Here is a 20,224-nt window from a genome sequence, read left to right on the forward strand (position 1 = left end):
TCTCTCTCTCTCTCTCTATAGAATTTCTTGAGTCTGTCCCTAACGAATTGGAGTGTCAGAGCTGAGTGATAGTAACTGCAAAACCTAATCTTGGCCGGCTTCGTTCTCTTCTGAGGAATTAAGGGAAATGGAAATACAAATTAAGTACTCTCTCTCTCTCTCTCTCTCTCTCTCTCTCTCTCTCTCTCTCTCTCTCTCTCTCTCTCTCTCTCTCTCTCTCTCTCTCTCTCCATACAAGTGTTACTAGTAATTATCATAGCCTTAATTTTTAATCCGTTTAATTACGTCTCTCACATAACCTCAATGCCTATGGATCCTTAGACTGAAATGGTAATTTTTTTTTTTTTTTTTTTTTTTTTTTTTTTAAAGACAGCTGATTATTTAGACCTTAAGTTTAATGTTTTTATTATTCATAAAAAGAAGAAAGGCTTCTTTTGCATATGAATAATTTGTAATGTTACTTCATGAAAATCTATATGTAGTTGCAACCCCGCTGAGTAACGCCCAAATTTTTTTAATGCTTGTTGGAAAACAAAATCTAAATTGAAGTTTTGATTTTGCAAGGGCCTTGGAGCTTGTGATGATCTTACAATCTCCGGTATGGTGTAGAAATTCCTTGATGCTCGTAAGATTGGTCTCGAGTTCAGTGCTGCTTTTGGTCGTATTTATTACTAGGCCCATTTTTCAAACTTAAGCAGATGAGAGTAGGTGAATAATTTCATGTTAGCATTTTTGGGCTAATAACTAATAGATTGTAAAGAGTAGGTGGTGGTAGACACCATATTGAATACAAGAATTTATCTGGTGTTGTTCAGCTTGGTGTTATTTGCCGTTTACTTTTCATATTATTTGGGGCGTAACCTTGAAAATAATCATGTTGCTCATGCTACCCTTTTTACATAGATTCCATCCCTTAAATGTACTCCTCTAGTTTCAAAGATCTAACTGTTAGTACATGGTGCAACTTATTGGAGAGGAATTCGAACCCTAGTAAAGTTCAAAGTATGTTTGCAATTAGGTCAAGGAAATTGGACCCTCCACATCCAGATCTTTTCATTGACAATGTCTCTTTGACTATATACATATCGTGTGTTTTTTTCGCCCATTGCACAAAAAAATATTGGCACATAGAGGGAATGTTTCAGATTTTTTGGAAACGAGTCTAGCCTGAGGACATAATAATAAATTCTGCCATATTTTGAGTATGGTTCTCCTATGTAGTCTTCCGTATCTGATTCTTAACTGAACTTGTTGGACGGAAACTTGCAGTCTATTAAATTTCATTACCATAATTTTTTTTTTTTTAATTGCTACCACCTTGGTTCAGTTAGCTATTGTGTATGCAGATTAAGATTATATCATCTACTGCAGTAATGCGATAGAAAGCATGCAGTTAATTCAGAGTTGTGCCATAACATTCATAATACTTAGTATTCTTGAAGTTTCTCTCTGCCTGTGATCAAATTATGGAATGTTCTTCCCAATCAAATAGTTGAATCAGTGGAACTTCAGACGTTCAAACTTAGTGGAAATGCTTCTCTATTAATCGGGTGGACGTAATCATAGTTTCCTTATTTATATAATGATTATTCATTAAACATTTTTTATCTTGGTATTTTTATCTTTCGTTTGTAGTTTATTCTTCACTGTTACATTTCTTTCTTGCTTTGGGCTGCTTTCCCTTTTGGGCCTTTGTAACATTTTCTTTAACTAGAGCATCTAAAATCAGAAATGGTTGTATTTATTTAAAATTTAAGTCAAATTCAAAACTCAGCCGTATGCAAAGGTGAATAATTCAATCTATTCATGCACGTGACCCATTCTTCATGCTCTGTTGATTTAATTAAAAATGTTTACGAATGTGGTCTAATATTTTACTATCAGAAAATTAATACTTTTACGAATAGAGTCTAATATTTTACTGTCAGAAAATTAATATTTACCGTTTTGACTTTATTTAATCTTTTAACAATTAGCAATATTGAAAGAAATATGCACGAGGTGGTAAATTTAGATTGAATTATTTTCAAGGAAAAAAGTTTAGAATTAATTTGAATAAGTTTTTGGGAAATAATCAGATATAATTTCATTGAAAAAATATTCACCTTTTAATCCTTCTGTGTATTCCTGGAAAAATAAGAATATTTTACTTATACTATTAAATTCTTTAATAGATAATGAAGACAGGAACATATATATTGTGATTGCTAGACTGTGGTTCAAGTCCCGCTCAAACTCATTTGTTCCTTTAGTGTCAGCAACCTCACCATCTTTTGAGCTAAAGATTGGTGTTTCGGAGGAGCCTATAGGGCTACGTGCTGAATCATCATCAGCCATTGCCTGGCCTTCCCGGGTCCTAGCTTGGGTGGAGAGAGGGCATGGGCGCTGATCATATGTACTGTATATAAGGTCAGTCTCTAGGGCATTGTCCTGCTTGCTAGGACAATGTCACTGTCCCTTGACACTGTCATTCATGAACGGCCTTTAAATCTTTAAACACGATAAGAAGGATTGGATTGATCAAGATACCGGAAAGATTTCGACTCACAGATCAATTATAACCTGCGACATCCAATCTACGATCAGATGTGAAAAATTATATCAATACTTAGTATTAGTATAACTTCTTTACTTTCTGTATTATCATCATCATCTCCTCCTACACCTATCGATGGAAAGGGCCCCGGTTAGATTTCGCCAGTCGTCTCTTATCTTGAGCATTTAAGTCACCACTTCTCCATTCATCATCTCCTACTTCACGCTTCATAGTCCTTAGCCATGTAGGCTTAGGTCTTCCAACTTTTCTACGGAGAATTTCCGATTAAAATTACATTTTTTTTTTTTTCAGTGATCCTAACATTCAATGACAGTAATTTAAGAACCTGGAGATCATTTGGAAAAAGTAAAATGACTAAATTAAAATTTTTTTTTTTGTAATTAGAGATAATTGATAAATGATGAAAGTCGTTCCATTAATCCTTTTATTCTTTTTACGCAGACTCATTAGAACACAACTGCAGGGCTTGACACATCGCTGGATCAGGGTGAGTTTACCTCATTACTCTTTTTCTTTTAATTTTTGACAATTTTCTTTGTGTGGATGCTAAAGATGTAATTTGTGTTCGTTTGATTTGGTTATATCATTATTTAATTAATCATCTACTACATTTTAATAAAGTATAGTCTCCTCGGGTTTGTCTGTCAGTCTTGGACATGATACGTCGTACTATGTTAGCGGTATTTTTGGATTTATTTCTGAATGTCTTCTGAAAGGCATTTAACTTTTATAATGACATTTTTACTTTCATGGTTTTAATTGAATATTTTTTTATTCTTTATTTACAGTAAGTGATATCGGCGTCAATGACCTTAGATGTCAGGATACCAGAAAACTTCAAATCAATCAATCAATCTGTCTTTTTACTTGAAGGGACCACAAACACGGCGAGCGGGAAAGAAATCTCATATTTTTTCAAAATAATTTTTCGAACCGTGAACCTCAAGGAGATGCCGAGCCACTTCCCCCTTTCGACTTTATTTTTCTCTTATTTTTCAATTGGTGTTTTTATGCGTTATGGATTTTTGGGGCTACATTCTTATTTATCTCCTCTCAGATTTGTCAGGATGCCTGAAAACTTTAAATCAATCAATCAATCCTCTCAGATTTGCTGTTTTTTTTTTTTTCGTATGTTTTTTCTATATAGTTGAACTTGCGTATATTTAATTGCCTATTTTCTTGTCTATGTATGGGTGAGATCACGTAAGTAGAAATAAAGAGGATAATAATAGTGATGATAATTGTAATAATTCCGTTGAAAGTAAACGCCTTCATTCAGTTTTTACTACGTTAGACACAAGTTAGAGATAGGCAAGAATAGCCTGTTAGTAGTCTAAAATTAAGAACTTTCCGGGTATTAATCTGTTAATTATAATGACGTTTTCTTAAGAAGACGTTGGAGTAAAAACAAATCCTTTTGATCCTTTTGGGTAGATCGTAGTTGAAAACGAGCACACACGTCGTCTTGTTTGTTTTCAACATTCGCTGCCACATCAAGAATGAAGCCCTATGTAGCAAGAACTTCACATTATTCATGACTTCATACATCTAAACAAAAGACTCATCAACAGTACATCGGACACACACACGCGCACACACACACACATACACACACACACACACACACACTATCGCATTCCAAACCTTACCTTGCACTTCGTTCAGTCCTTACCAATATGTATTTGACAACATCTATCCCAACGTTTCTATCTTTGATCTTCGCTTATTGCCATTCATTCTTTCCACCTGATCAAACCCCCTCAAAGTAGTTTGATTCATGTTTTTATTTAACCTAACTTTATTACCATATCTACCGATTTCTATATATATCATCCCATTAATTCTTCTTGCCGCACATATACTACCAATTAAGTTATTTCAACATCTTCGACCCTTTTTCGTTCATTTATTTATCTTAAATGTGACTTGAATGGGCAACTCTTTCAGGTAGTATTAACTTGCATTTCACTAACAAATCACTTCTCTTCCCAATATACACATCCTACTACCTTTCTTATGGCTTCAACCTTGTTCTGTTGACCGCCCCCCCCCCCCCCTCCTCTCGTGTTCTCATACATCTTTTTTATTTACTCCTAAATACTTATATTCTATTATATTCAAAAGTTCTTATTCACCTTCTCTTCTTTGTTTATATTACGGGCCGTCTTTTTCTTCCGCAAATAATTTTTGAGTACCTTATCTTACCTCCTATTCTCTACACCTTTCAATTGTATCTTTAGCACTAGGATACATTTTACCAACTTTCTCCTTGTATGCTCTTCGTACTTCCGTGTTTTACAGCTCAATTGTCCTAATTATTTTGAAACTTTCTCTTTAAAATTATGGCTATAGAACATCTTGTTTTAATTATCAAATTATTATTGTATATAACTCCAATTTCCACTCTTTTCACCGTTACAAATGAGATTACTTGGGCTATCTGTTCTCACCATTTTGTCTTTTACAAATATTTTTATAAATTGTCTCTTTTGGAAATCATATTCTTTCCAGACTTAAGTACCTGGACAATCACATTTCCACAAGACCCCATGTTAATAATTGCGCACACATATATACTGTAAAAAAGATATATATATATATATATATATATATATATATATATATATATGTATGTATGTATGTATATATGTATGTATATATATGTGTGTGTGCATGCATGTATGTGTATACGTTGGTTTAAGATCAGGGAAGTTTAGTGACGTTGGGAGAGGGTGACCACCAAAAATGCCTTACGCCATCGGCTGGGTCATGGGTCATGGTACTTCCTTCGGGTAGTTCAGTGTCTTTGAAACCTAGAAATTGCTTATTGAAAGCAGGATAAATACCACTTGCTCTACCACTTCATACAAGGGGAAGAGTACTAATCTTAGTCTCGTTCTTTACACACACTTTTGTAAATACACACTCGTACGGAAACACAAATTTCTGTGGAAAATTATACTCTCTCTCTCTCTCTCTCTCTCTCTCTCTCTCTCTCTCTCTCTCTCTCTCTCTCTCTCTCTCTCTCTCTCTCTTGGGTGTTGTACCAGATGTGCAAGTTCATAAATAACTGGCTAGAGACGGTAGAATACACACACGGAGATACTAAAGCTTTTCAAAATTCCCCACAACTCGCGACCATTTTTTCTCAATAAATTGACGTCATCGTACTCTCTCTCTCTCTCTCTCTCTCTCTCTCTCTCTCTCTCTCTCTCTCTCTCTCTCCGTGTTTAGTACTTTTTTTCTAAAAGTCTTTGGTAACAACTGGCGTTGAAAGCTTCTCTCTCGCTTCGTTTTTTTTTTTTTTTTTTTTTTTTTTTTTTTTTTTTTTTTTTTTTTTTTTTTTTTTTTTTTTTTCCGCGAAGAAAATCTCAATAAGGGAAAAACACGTGCGTTCGTACACACACTCAAATATATATATATATATATATATATATATATAGATAGATAGATAGATAGATAGATAGATAGATATATAGATATATATATATATATATATATATATATATATATATATATATATATATATATATATATATATATATATATATATATGTTTGTATTTTATGTATTTATTTATTTGTGTATATGTGTATATATATGTGTGTATATATATATATATATATATATATATATATATATATCTGTATTTTATGTATTTATTAATTTGTTTATATATATGTGTATATATATGTATATATATAAATATATATATATATATATATATACTGTATGGTATTTATATGTGTGTCTTCTTAAAGTATTGGACAGAGAGAGATAGGTATATCTTGAGTGTATCTGACTGACACAGTACTGGGCAAGAAAGGGAGGAAATGATTCTATGAAAATAATTGGAATAAATTAGTATAATATTGAAGAAAAGTATTACGCAAAGATGAGAGTAAAGAAAAACAGAGTATGCAAAATCAAAGCTGGATCAAAGCTGGACTCATCCAGTCAGTTTGGTATGCTTGTGCTTGAATGAGTCAAATAATAATTATTTTGTTTGACGGATTGTGAAAAATTGTGACTGATTGAAGGGAATATAATGAGTGGCTATTGAATAACTGAAGAGCATATAATATAAGGGTATGAACGATGCCTGATAAGAAAGTCAAGAAGGAAGTGATTGAATAAATGTGGGAAAGTTTTAAAATGTAAGGATGAATCCAAACAAGAACTTTAGGAGGAAGTTTTACGATTTGGAAACAATATGCAGTGAAACGTTGATTTATAAATCAATCACAGAGTGTTTTCATTTCTATTCATTTACCTTCATTGAATCTTACTAATCCAGTTATTCCAATCAACGTGATTTTCCATTTCCAGGTTTTAAAACTTTTGAAAGTGGAGGGATTTTTAGAGCGAGTGTTTTTCTTGATTAATAGAATGGTTTATCTTGAGATTATTGGATGCGTAGGAGTGAAGAGAGGCAGAGATAAATGACCAATTAGGAGTAGGATTCTGTGTACATTTTATATCGCTCAAGGAAGTGACTGCTTGAGGGTACACTCGGGCGCACTATTCTATTTTATTTCTCTTCCTCTTGTTTTGTTAAAGTTTTTATAGTTTATATAGGAGATATTTATTTCAATGTTACTCTTCTTAAAACATTTTATTTTTCCTTGTTTCATTTCCTCATTGGGCTATTATCCCTGTTGGAGCCCTGGGAATATAGGATCGTGCTTTTCCAACTAGGGTTGTAGTTTAGCAAGTAATGATAATAATAATAATAATAATAAAAAGTTGAAACGTTAAAAGAACAAACACCGGTAGTTTACGTGAAGGTGCAGAGTAGTTAAGAAAGTGTTGAATTGTCCGACTATATTATGTAAGGTAATTATGTATGAGGGAAAGGCTCCAAAGATGTTAGTGACTGTTTTTCTGTTAGTTAGTAAAAGTGATACAGGTAACTATATGAATTATTGGGACATAAGATTGTTCGATACATCAGGAATGTGTCTGTTGAGGGAGGAAGATCATTTGTTTAGGCAAGGAGGAGACTGTGTGGATTTAGTGTTTTGCATAAAGCAGTTTTAAAACATTTGGCAGTAAAGTTAAAAAGGTAAAACTTAGGTTTTTACACTTCCTTGAAATAACGTAGTTTATTCCAATTTGATTCCAAGTAGGATATGAACTCATTAACTGTCAATACCTAAAAAGAGTACGTTGAAAATCTTAATTTTAGGTTATGTGCGGTAGCATAAAGACAGTCAGTGTGGAACTCGCATTGATTAGATGATCCTAACACTTATTTGCCTTTTTAACAAAATATTTATACATTTAAATACACAATTTTCCGTGTATTTATGGTAGATAAAATAACCCACAATATATGAAAAATTATATGTATTTAGCTTTCGAAGGGACCATATCCCTTCCTCTTCAGAAAAGGAAGGGAGATGGTACCTTCGAAGGCTAAATACATTTCATTGTTCATAATTTGTGGGTTATTCTATGAAAAGATTTTATATCTCAAAGAGTACAATCAACGCGTATCTGAATATATAAGCATTTTTTTTATCGCATCAAAATCAAATATTCGAAAATTATTAAATAACTCTAATAATTCTGAAACAATTCCCATGATCATCTTTAATGCATAGGAAGTGTTTTTGAAAAGGAAATTACTTTAAAATGTGAGAATACTATCTGTTCTCGAAATCGAGAGAGGGAAAAGAGGATTGTTTCAAGTGAATTGGGTGATCACGCCAATACGCAAGCTCCTCCAGAGACACTCCCAAGATAGCTTGCTAAAGTTTTTTTTTTTCCTTGTTTCTTTCTAGCGATTTTTCATAGAGTTAAAAGTCCCCCAGTCTCCTTCGAGTTCAGTTACTGGTTTCAGATCCGAATTGAATGCTCTTTAGCAGTGGCTCCTCCAATACATTCTATTCTCTTCGAGTCTCTTTTTCTTCCTTTACATTTCGTTCTTTTATTTATTATTTAGATCGTCTTTTCTGTCTGTTAACTCTCTAAAATGCAATTCCCTATAAATGCATAAAACAGTGCATTCCTGTGTTAATGCCATTCCTTATAACTCCAATTTGCATATTAACTATATATATATATATATATATATATATATATATATATATATATATATATATATATATATATATATATATATATCTATATATACAGTATATATATATATATATATATATATATATATATATATATATATATTTACAAAGCAGAGGCTCTAATTTATTTTACTGTTTCAATGAGACTAATGGATAGCTGAATGTTTGAAAATTTATATACTACAGTTCAACGATTCATTTGTTCTCAAAGATGAAACTACATGATCCAGAAAAGATTCATCCTTGTTTCTATTCCTCGCTGGGCTATTTTCCCTGTTGCCGCCCTTGGGCTTATAGCATCCTGCTTTTCCAACTAGGGTTGTAGCTTAGCAAGTAATAATAATAATAATACACCTATAACATCGTTTAATAAATACCAAAGCAATGGCAGCCATTTCGTTCGCCATAGTGAAATAATAATCATTGAAGTGTTGGAAATTGGTTTGAGACAAAAACTTCCAAAGAAAACAGTTACTTGGCCACAGTCGAGTAAAACTTCCGATCTGTGACATCTCCATTAACTTGAAGTTTACTTTATTCTCTCGTTCGTTTTAGATCGGAGGAGCGCGTGAAGGGAATGGCGGAAGGGGGGGGGGGGATTTTCACTGTGAAGTCATTTTAAGATTTTTTTATTCCATTAAATAAATGGAATTAAAGTTCTACTTTTGGATACCTTGATTATACGTCGTCTTAGGGCTTGGTTAGTACTTACAATATGCGCTACGTATGGATGTGTGTGATAGTCAATTCTTATTGGATGGGATAGTTATTCAGTTGTCACAAATTTATTAGAACAATTACTATTACTTCAGATTAACCTCAGTGTGCCATGGATTACCCACGTCTTGATTCAACTTTACTAAATAAGCTGCAGCTGGAATGGCTTCATTTTCAATAAGATAACGCTTTCGTATAATACTTGCCTTTAAGGCATAATGCTTTATGACAGACCGACATTCAGCGGAAGAAATATGAATTTTACAACACTGCTTTGCCATATTTGTTCACCTTAGTATTTCATTAGTTACTGATTGTTAACTTAAACATTTATTTGATGACTATCTCTATTTACTCACTGCTTCTATTTTGTGTCCGTCTGAGCCGGTTGGATGTAAACTCTTCGCTTTTATCTACAGAGTACGGCCCGAGATTAAGAAGTCCTATTAGTCCTTATAAGAATTGTAAAGAATTGCTTACCCGATCATAGTTTTGCTTCGTGAATTTCATAATTTTCAGAGAGGAAAGAGATACAGTAAGGTTATGAAATAAATTATAAAAAGAACACATAGACAGTGGGGATTTCTTCCATTGAAGGTGTTAGGCTCTGTCAACTGTTATGTTAGATAACAGAAGGCATTCTATTATTATTTACCTGTTATATATGGCTGAATAGAACACTTGAAAGGAAATATGATCGATTATATAATTCCTAAAAAGATGAAGTTTGAAGGCAATTGATTTAATCGACTTAAAACGCACCAAATACAAGAAATTATTGTAAAAATCGAACATGAAGAGGAATGCCATCAGAACTCTTTAATATAAAGCATTCATTCGAAAGAAACATGAAGCTGTTTCTGCAATTGGAATCAGACCAAAGAGGCTGTTGTATTTCACAAAGTAGTTCAATTTTCTGTCTTGAAAGTAATCTGTTTCAAATCGGTATGTTTGCAGATATGTTCAAGGTATAGCAATGGCTTAATCAAATAAAAGTAGAACCTATGTTTAACAAATTCTACGAATTCTTGCATGAAATTATTATGGTTTTAACTTCACGGAATTTATTTTTTTTAACAAATTCTACGAACTCTTGTATGAAATTATTATAGTTTTAACTTTACGGATTTTTTTTTCTTTCTCCCACAAGAAACTACAGTCATTTTCCTGTTGGTTCCGTCGTTCGGAAGCCTCCAATATTCCGACAAAATTCGTGCGACATCCATTTGGATATGGGGAAACGAATAGTTGCAAATGAGCTCTGCTCTGACAGGGGAGGTTTCGGAAACGAGCGCGCTGTATGAAAGAGTGAACAATATTCATAAAATTTGCATACAGCCTAAGAATGAGTATATTCATTTTTTTTTTTTTATTCTATTCCGTTTTTATTTTGAACTGATGTGTTTGAAGAATTCTGAAGTCATAAAAGAATACTTTTTTTTTTATTTTATTCTCCTTTGTGAAATCCTGTCTCATGTCTTGGTCAATAGCACATACAGTACAATCACGCTGTCTTGAATAATTTGTCACTTCCATACTGTTCGTAGGAATCTCACTGCTTCCATGTTTAGACTTTTTTTAGCCGAATTCATACATTATAATTTATAAATAAGCTATTGATTATGTAGATGAAACAATTCAGGAAAATATTATTCATTTTATGTAATAGTGTGCTATTAGGTATGAAATGCCTCCCTTAATTACCTAAAACAAGGGATTTTTTATGAACTTTTACAGGATATGATATTGAAAATAAGGATATTTCATACAACAAGTGAGAATAAAATCGTGCCGGCACAAGTACGAAATTATAACTCCCATTTGTGCGTCTGTCAAACACCCGCTCGGTATTTCACTGGTGTTGGACGTTACAAAAGGCATATTCTATCAGCAGCACATCATCAATAATGCTATATGAGCGTGGAAATGTTGCTAAATGCCGAAAAATTGTCCTGGATTTGACAATAGACTATTTTTATTCACAAAATAGCCATTGCATATACTAGATAATTACCCATAATTAGTGTTATTTATGAGGTTGTTCAGGATCTCGTTACGATTGGTTAATTAGTATTACCTGATTGAATTCCGTTATTTGTTTTAGTTCTTTCACAATATAACCTATTAAGTTACAGAACAGGAAAGGAATACCGAGTGTTTTAGGCTCTATCTAAGCCCAGGTGGTAAGGAGTGTTCATCTTTATAAAGGGAATAAAAAAAATATAGTCTTCTAATTTGGTTTCTAAAGACCTTTGTGGAAGACCTGTTTTTCTTTTTTTTTTTTTAATATTTGACTTATAAAAGGGCATGCAGTTTTATATTCGTGATGCACCCGTTTTTACTGTGTTGGTGATAATATTTTTATGATTAAGATGGCGTAATTTGGATCCACGCTCAATATTTATCACGATATCACAATATATTTGAGGTTCTATATATCCCTATAACCATGAGAGAGTAACCACAGGGTCAGTGGTATTCGGTTCGCATTAAATACAGTTAGTTTGTATAGTAGTCTGACACTTTATTAAAGTAGCTAAAAGTAAGAGGACTGTCTCTTCCCAAATTCCAAAGTTTCACTAGTTTTTTAATGCTTTCAAAGTATGGTTTTGTTTCATTTTTCCCTTTCATTAGGCATATATTTGGGGTACGAAAATAAATCCTCGTTTTCTATTATTTGAAGAAATTAGCACACTAATTATTTTAAATTTCGCATTCTTATAATAAGGGGATTAAAGTTACTTCCCAGCCCAACCATATATCAAAATAAAAAAAAAAGGCATTGTTGTAAGACTTCGAGAAAGGGGCTCTATATGGGGTCCCAGTTTCCTTTCATTAGAGAAAACAGGAAAACATAATACTGTAACTTGTAGTTTTCTTTTAAATTATATTATTCAGTGGCTACTTTCCTCTTGGTAAGGGTAGAAAAGACTCTTTAGCTATGGTAAACAGCTCTTCTAGGAGGACACTCCAAAATCAAACCCTTGTTCTCTATTCTTGGGTAGTGCCATAGCCTCTGTACCATGGTCTTCCACTGTCTTGGGGTAAAGATCTCTTGCTTGAGGGTACACTCGGGCGCTCTATTCAATCTTGTTTCTCTTCCTCTTGTTATTTTGAAGTTTTTATAGTTTATATGTGAAAGATTTATTTTAATGTTATTGTTCTTAAACTTCTCTTGTAGCTTTTCCTTATTTCCTTTCCTCACTGGGCTATGTTCCCTATTGGAGCTCTTGGGCTTATAGCATCCTGCTTTTCCAACTAAGGTTGTAGCTTAGCAAGTATTAATAATAATTATAATAATAATAATTAGTACGCGCTGAAAACAAAAATCTCTAAACCTTTGTATCATTCTACTTTGAAGTCGATACTTATTGCGTGGATATTAATTATAATCTGGCAAAAAAGTTCTTTTAGGGGATTTCAAAAGATCAGAATGTCAAGGCTATATCTTTGGGATTAAATGTTTGTATCTTTTAATCTCACAGTATTCTATATATATATATATATATATATATATATATATATATATATATATATATATGTGTGTGTGTGTGTATGTGTATATATGTGTGATTGTATATATATATATATATATATATATATATGTGTGTGTGTGTGTGTATGCGTATATATGTGTGATTGTATATATATATATATATATATGTGTGTGTGTGTGTGTGTGTGTGTGTGCGCGTATGTGAAAATGGTTAGCGTGTCGAATGCCTTTTTAAAAAATAAATATTGTAAGTCTTTTATAGTTATCCATGTAGATAACGAATTAACATCTAGACCTTATGATTTAAGTTTTTAAAGGAGAATTTTTATTTTTCTACAAATACAAAAAAAGTTTAAAAAGTATATGGAAGAGTATAAAAAGTGTCCACCAATTTCGAGATTTTGTACATAAAAGACCCCACATTTGAGTAAATAAGTTTTAGTTGTATAATGCATCTGTTTGATTTTTGTGAGGCCGCACAGAATACGTAATGTATTAGACGATCCAATGTAATGTTTTTCAAATATTCTATGATTATATCGCTTTTATATGTTTCGTTCTCCCTTTGTTTGAACTATTTTGGCCTTTTTCTTCTTCCGTGTATTTTTTGGAGATTATAGCGATTAAGTTTTTGTGTATATATATTCAATATATACTGTATACAGTATATGTATATATATACTGTATGTGTGTATGTATGTTATCATCACCATCATCATCATTACCCGTAGCTATTCCAGTGCAGGACAAAGGGCTCAGAAATATTCTTCCACTTGCTTTTGTATATGGTCTTTCTATACCAGTCTATACCCGCAGATTTTCTTAGCTCGTCAATCCGTCGTCTTCTCTTCCTTTTCCAGCTTCTTTTTCAATCTCTAGGGTCCCATTTTGTTATTCTTAAAGCATATATTATCTGTCATTCTCATTATATGTCCTGCCCATGTCCATTCATTTTTGTTACATGCTGTTAGAATATCCTCTACGTTCGTTTGCTCTCATATCCATGTTGTTCTTTTCTGTCTTAGTGTTTTCCCATTATTATTTCTTCAATTGCGCCTATATTCTCAGGCTTTAGTAAGGATCAATGTTTTTGATGCTTAAGATAATACCGGAAGGAATGTCTGATTAAATACTTTCCTTTTTAGGGGAAGTGACACTTTATATTTCATAATCTCATTTTGGTTTTACAAAAGCTCTCCATCCCATGCTTATCCTTCTATCAATTTCGGTTTCTTATCCTGGGGAAACACTTTCTGTCTGTCCTAAATATGTATATTATTTAGTAATCTCCAGAGGTTCGTCCATAATCTTTTTTTTTTCTTTTTTTTTTAAAGAACATAATATAATTACAACTCATAGAGTAATGGCAGAAATAATGATGGGAATAACACTAAGAAACAGAACAAGAGAAACATGGATACGAGAACAAAGTAAAGTAGATAATATTTTAACGTGTAAGAAAAAGAAATGGATATGGGCAGGACATATAATGAGAATGACAGATAATAGGTGAAGAAAGAGAATAACAGAATGCATCCTTAGAGATCGCAAAAATAGCAAGGGAAGGAAGAGAAGACGATGGATTGACGAGCTAAGAAAATTTGCGGATATGAACTGACACAGAAAAACCATAAACAGACGGGAGTGGAAGGACATGTTTGAGGCCTTTGTCCTGCAGTGGACTAGCAACGACTGATGATGAAGATGATGATATATAAATTGAATTTTTTTTTGCACAGAGAAACTAACCATAAGTGTTATTGTTTTCCTTTTTCCAATAATATTCATAACCAATTTCCTTTTAAACACTATTATGATAATTATTTGCATTATTATTTTATTTTTTATTAGAAATTAGTCAATAACCTATTTTGTTGAGGGATGCCACCGATCATACAACTCAAATGATAATAAGTACGATATACACTACATATCACATAGATAAGCTAACATTCTTGACAAACTTGAACACCTCTTGTACGTCACAAGAATTATTGTTATCTACCTTTATCGGACATTATTCTAAGGAAGAATGTGAGAAAGAATGATCCTCGGGAAGACGACGTATCTTAGGTCGAATGGGAAGCGCATATCACGCAAGGTATGTAAAGGTTACTGTCTCATAAAAGCGAAAACACGATGATTGCTGGCGCTTTTCCTTGATGATACAGCCGGTTGAAAGCGCACTTTGGATCTCACAAGCTATGAGTAGAAAGCAATGCCCTTGTTGGATTCGGTGTTCAAACGCGATCGTCTCCCGCAAAGCGATCTTTGTTTATTTCTTTAGTGTGTTCGGCTGGACAGATTGTGGTAAACAGTAACGGTAATTATTATTATTATTATTATTATTATTATTATTATTATTATTACTACTACTACTTCTAGCTAAGCTACAACCTTAATTGGAAAAGCAGGATGCTATAATGCCAAGGGCTCCAATAGAGAAAAATAGCCAAGTGAGTAAAGGAAATAAGGATATAAACTACAAGAGAAGTAATGAACAATATAAAATGTTTTAAGAACAGTAATAACATTAAAGTAGATCTTTAATATATATACTTTAAAAACTTATAACAAGTGGAAAAGAAATAAGACAGAAAAGTTTGCCCTAGTGTACCCTCAACCAAGAGAACCCTACCCCAAGACAGTGGATGACCATTGTATTATTTGTTGCTGTTGCTGTTTTAGTGGTTTAGCCTTTAATGATAAAAATAAATAAGTCGATATTCCTCCTCTGATGCCTCATTTATTTTAGTAAATGAATATACGTACTTATTAAGTATATTTTATTTGTTTCAACATATCATGATTGACCAAAATTAATCTATCATTAATAGGGAAAAGTAGAGATAAATTGCCAAATTTATGTGAAACTGAAGCTGTATCATGAGCACCTTATACTTTCATACTTTCAAATAGATATCCATCTATTACAAACCCATCAATCAATTATAATGACTGATGCGAGTCGATTTCAATTAAGTAAAAGCAGCTGAATCTGACAGGTATCTGTGCTGTGATCGAATTAAATTACTTCATGTATAGATCTCCCTGTAGATAAGTCGACCGTCTTTGTTTCAGTTAAGAGACGCAGGTTAAAATCCTTATCGTTTATCGTAAGCCCTCTTTGGATATGTTATTCTCAACGTCGTGTAAATACGATATTTAATACTATTTGTGTCCTAATATTGAATATATTCGTGTATATGTATATATATATATATATATATATATATATATATATATATATATATATGTTTATATGTGTATGTATATATTTATATATACATATATATATATATATATATATATATACGTATATATATATATATATATATATATATATATATATACGTTTATATATATATATATACATATATATATATGTTTGTTTGTATATATATGTGTATATATATATTTATGTATATATGCGTGTGTGTATATATATATATATATATATATATATATATATATGGGTTTGTATATGTATATATAAATATATATATATATATATATATATATATATATATATATATATATATATATGTATATATATATATATATATATATATATATATATATATATATGCGTGTACGCAATTGTATATTATATACATACCAGTCGACCTGTCAGTATTTACTCACCAGTAAATATTCCCCAGCGCGCATCCAGATGATCAAACAGAACTTGTTCTAAATCATCAATCATCAGACATAGAAAAATAAATTTGAAAATTTGCACCCAATTGCTTCGCCCAACCGGCATAATTTGATGAATTCAAAGGGAGGACTCAGTGACAGTAGCTGAAGTTTTTGATCCATGAATGTCGAGAGAAGGATGTCATCAGAGTAATTTGCACTGTTAAAAAAAACAGCAATTTTATTCGGAAATTCTCGGTAAGAATATAATGTTCTCTGTCTTATTTCCGTAAAATACAGGCGACCGTGATATTTTATTTTACGGACTGGTGACCGTAATATCACTCCTTTACGTTAATATATACGTTTTTAAAATGGTAAATGCCTGGCAACATTTATTCAAGGATTTTTACCGTTTTTTACGGAAAAATTTTAACAAAAGCTATATTTGCTATTTTGAATGGCGATCGGTTTGATTAGTCTTGCAGGCCATTCCTTTCCAGAATCTGGAATTCTTCTGCTTCCTCTGTATTTCCAAATTAATTAAATGAAGGAATGGGAGATGGGGGGGGAGGGGTGAATTGAGACGCCATCCGCGTAATTTGGTTACAAATCCTCGATTTCCGATTTCGAATGGCGGGCGGTTTGAATGGTCTTCCAGGCCATTCCTTTCCAGTATTTAGAATTCATCTGCTGCTTCTGTATTTCCAGATTAATATTGCTTACCCTTTTTTAAAAAGCGGTTCGAGCCTCTGTTGGACAACCATATATATGTCGGTCTCCTCGCCGTAATCATAAAGCGACCTTTTGTGTTGGAAACTTTTTCATAAAAGACTTTAGTCTTTGCGTTTTTTCTTTTGCAAAAAAAATATTGTGCAAAAGTTTAATTATAGTTTTTTTCGAAATGTATTCTACAGCATCCATGCAGCTGTATATTGAGCATAGTAACTATCGGATGGGGATATATTCTGACACCTGCTATTTATTAAAACATTCCAATGTCGTTGATCTTCAAAATTGAATTTTTGTCTTTTATATTTTGGAAAACATTTTTTTTCTGTCTTTTCAAACCTCTAACCAGATATCTCTTTTGATGAGAGTTTACTATTTTACTCAATTTTTTCATTTTTCCCCCTAGAATCATCAATATATATAAAATAGTTTTCTATCATTTCAACGCCATATTTATAATAATAACTTTTATATATGTAAATACACTCCCTTTTATATATATAAGAATAATTATATATACATATATATATATACATATATATATATATATATATATATATATATATATATATATATATACATACATATACATATACACACATACATACATATATATATATATATATATATATATATATATATATTTAAATACATACATATATATACATATACATGTATATATATGTATATATACATACACACACACACACACACATATATATATATATATATATATATATATATATATATATATATATCATTACAAACAAATATATACATATATATAAATATATATATATATATATATATATATATATATATATATGTGTGTGTGTATATATATATATATATATATATATATATAAAGTATACATTTTCTATAAAGTCAACCACACGTAAACCGGTCCTCTTTTATTGTGATTGTCTGAACCTGACTATGAAATTCATGGCCGACTAAATGTAGGGTTAAAATTCATTTATGAATAATAAAATGTTTTATTTCAATGCATTTTTTTTAGAAATATAACTTATTTGCTAAAACAAGAACTTCCGTATAGACTGAAAATATGTACGTCATATTTCAATGATAATTGAGGAGAATATCGTCGATTTTCAATATTTCTGTTTAGTTAATATTGGTAATGTCAAGACCTTATGGTTTTTGTAATTCGAGACTTTTCTAAAAGGCTGGGATTGTTATTTCCTCGTCCCCGGTACATAATCCACTTTGTAATTTTTTATTTTTATCTTTTTATCGTTTATTCTTAATCTCTAATTTCTGTTTTATGACTGATCTGTTTTCCTTATAGTTTTCCAAATGGTTCCAGCATTTGTGTTTTCCATCGAACAATGCAGCTTGGCTTTCAGTATTAATAATAATCTAAATAATAATAATGATGATATACGCTATATTTGAGCCATGATGGACTAAATCAAAGACTAAATATGTATCAAATAACTTCGTACGAATATAGAAAACTAGCAGCGTAGCGAAATTTCCCTCTATATAAGATAAAGAGTCGTTTTAATCTGAACAGTGATAGAGTGGAAATGATAAAATCTTGGAATGTAGAACAAATGAAAAAGAATCTTCAAATGCAGACTGACGTAGAACAGTGGCAACAAGACGTAGGTTCATCGCCTTAACAGCAATTACTACTGCGAGCGAACTTCGACAAATTTGCAATTTATTGTTGGCGATGAGTCTAAATTTGGCTTCTCGAAATGTCCTTCCCTGTCGCGTCTCCTCTCCTCGGGTTGTCCATTTCCTGTGATTGTTTTCTCTCCCCTTTTATTGTCCCTCGATGCCTCTTACTCAGCCAATTTCGAAAACATGAAGCGAAACGTTATCAGAGAAGACTAGACGTCAGCCACTTTCACAACTTCAAAGAGATCTTAACGACGAGTTCATGTTGCAATTGGGAGTTTGCGAGGTAAAACGAGGTACTTATTCTCTTTTTTTATTTAATAGTGATTAATTTGATTTTATTATCTCGATGGATACTAGCATCTATTGATGAAGCTAATGGGTCAAAAATAATTCATATTGGAGACTGAATAATGGAAATACTGTAATCAAGAGATATTTTCATATGAATTTTTATGAAGATAACTAAGAAAGAATGTTAAAAAGAAAAAGCTGAGACGGATAGCGAAAGCATTGCAGTATAAAGGATGCATGAAATTATAAGTTGAAGAACCAAGGAAAAAAAACGAGCAGGAATTTGCGAAACGCTTTGAATCTAGATATACTTTTAATTAATTTTTTTTATAAAAGGATAATTAAGAATTGTTTTCTTATTTTTTCCTCCAGACATTGCAAGAATTATACGAAAGAAAATATAATTTTGTTATTCGCTCTTGCATATTTGTTTTAAAATTTTCACTCTAATTTTCCATATACAATTTTCATTCGCGCTTTTTGATATGAGTAGGATGAGATTCAACATTCTGCCAAGTAAAGGTTAACTATTTGATTAAATTTACATGCTCTCGTTGTGAATGCCATAGTTTCATAGTTATGTATGTATGTATGCCAGATTTTAACTTAAACTCATGTGCGCATATTCTATGCTACCAAGATTTAACCTAATTTCATATATTTCATTTATACGAGTATATAGGTATCCTATAAGTCGTATAAATGTCCCTGCATGTAAACTCTGACGCAGCTGTATGTAGTGTGTATATTACAATTAGACCTCATCCTTTCTTTGAATAATTCGAATCAGTCCTTGTTGAAATGAAATGATCCGCATAAGCCGACCCCCGTCTCTTCTTCTGACACTGACAAGAGACATCGCCTCCATCAGATCCGAGGACCGATTTACTTGATTGGGGAGGTCGTGAATTCCAGTTAACAATTCGAACTGTGACAAGGGAGTGCCGGTACAGAGACATAACTTGTGCGAGAGTAGACCGGGGTTAACCATTGTTCTTATCACATCGCTGATATTTTGAAAGAGCTTAATTGGTGTTGAGGTTTAAAGGCCGTTCCTG

This window comes from Palaemon carinicauda, chromosome 21 (assembly GCF_036898095.1).
Source record: "Palaemon carinicauda isolate YSFRI2023 chromosome 21, ASM3689809v2, whole genome shotgun sequence".
Lineage (NCBI taxonomy): Eukaryota > Metazoa > Arthropoda > Malacostraca > Decapoda > Palaemonidae > Palaemon > Palaemon carinicauda.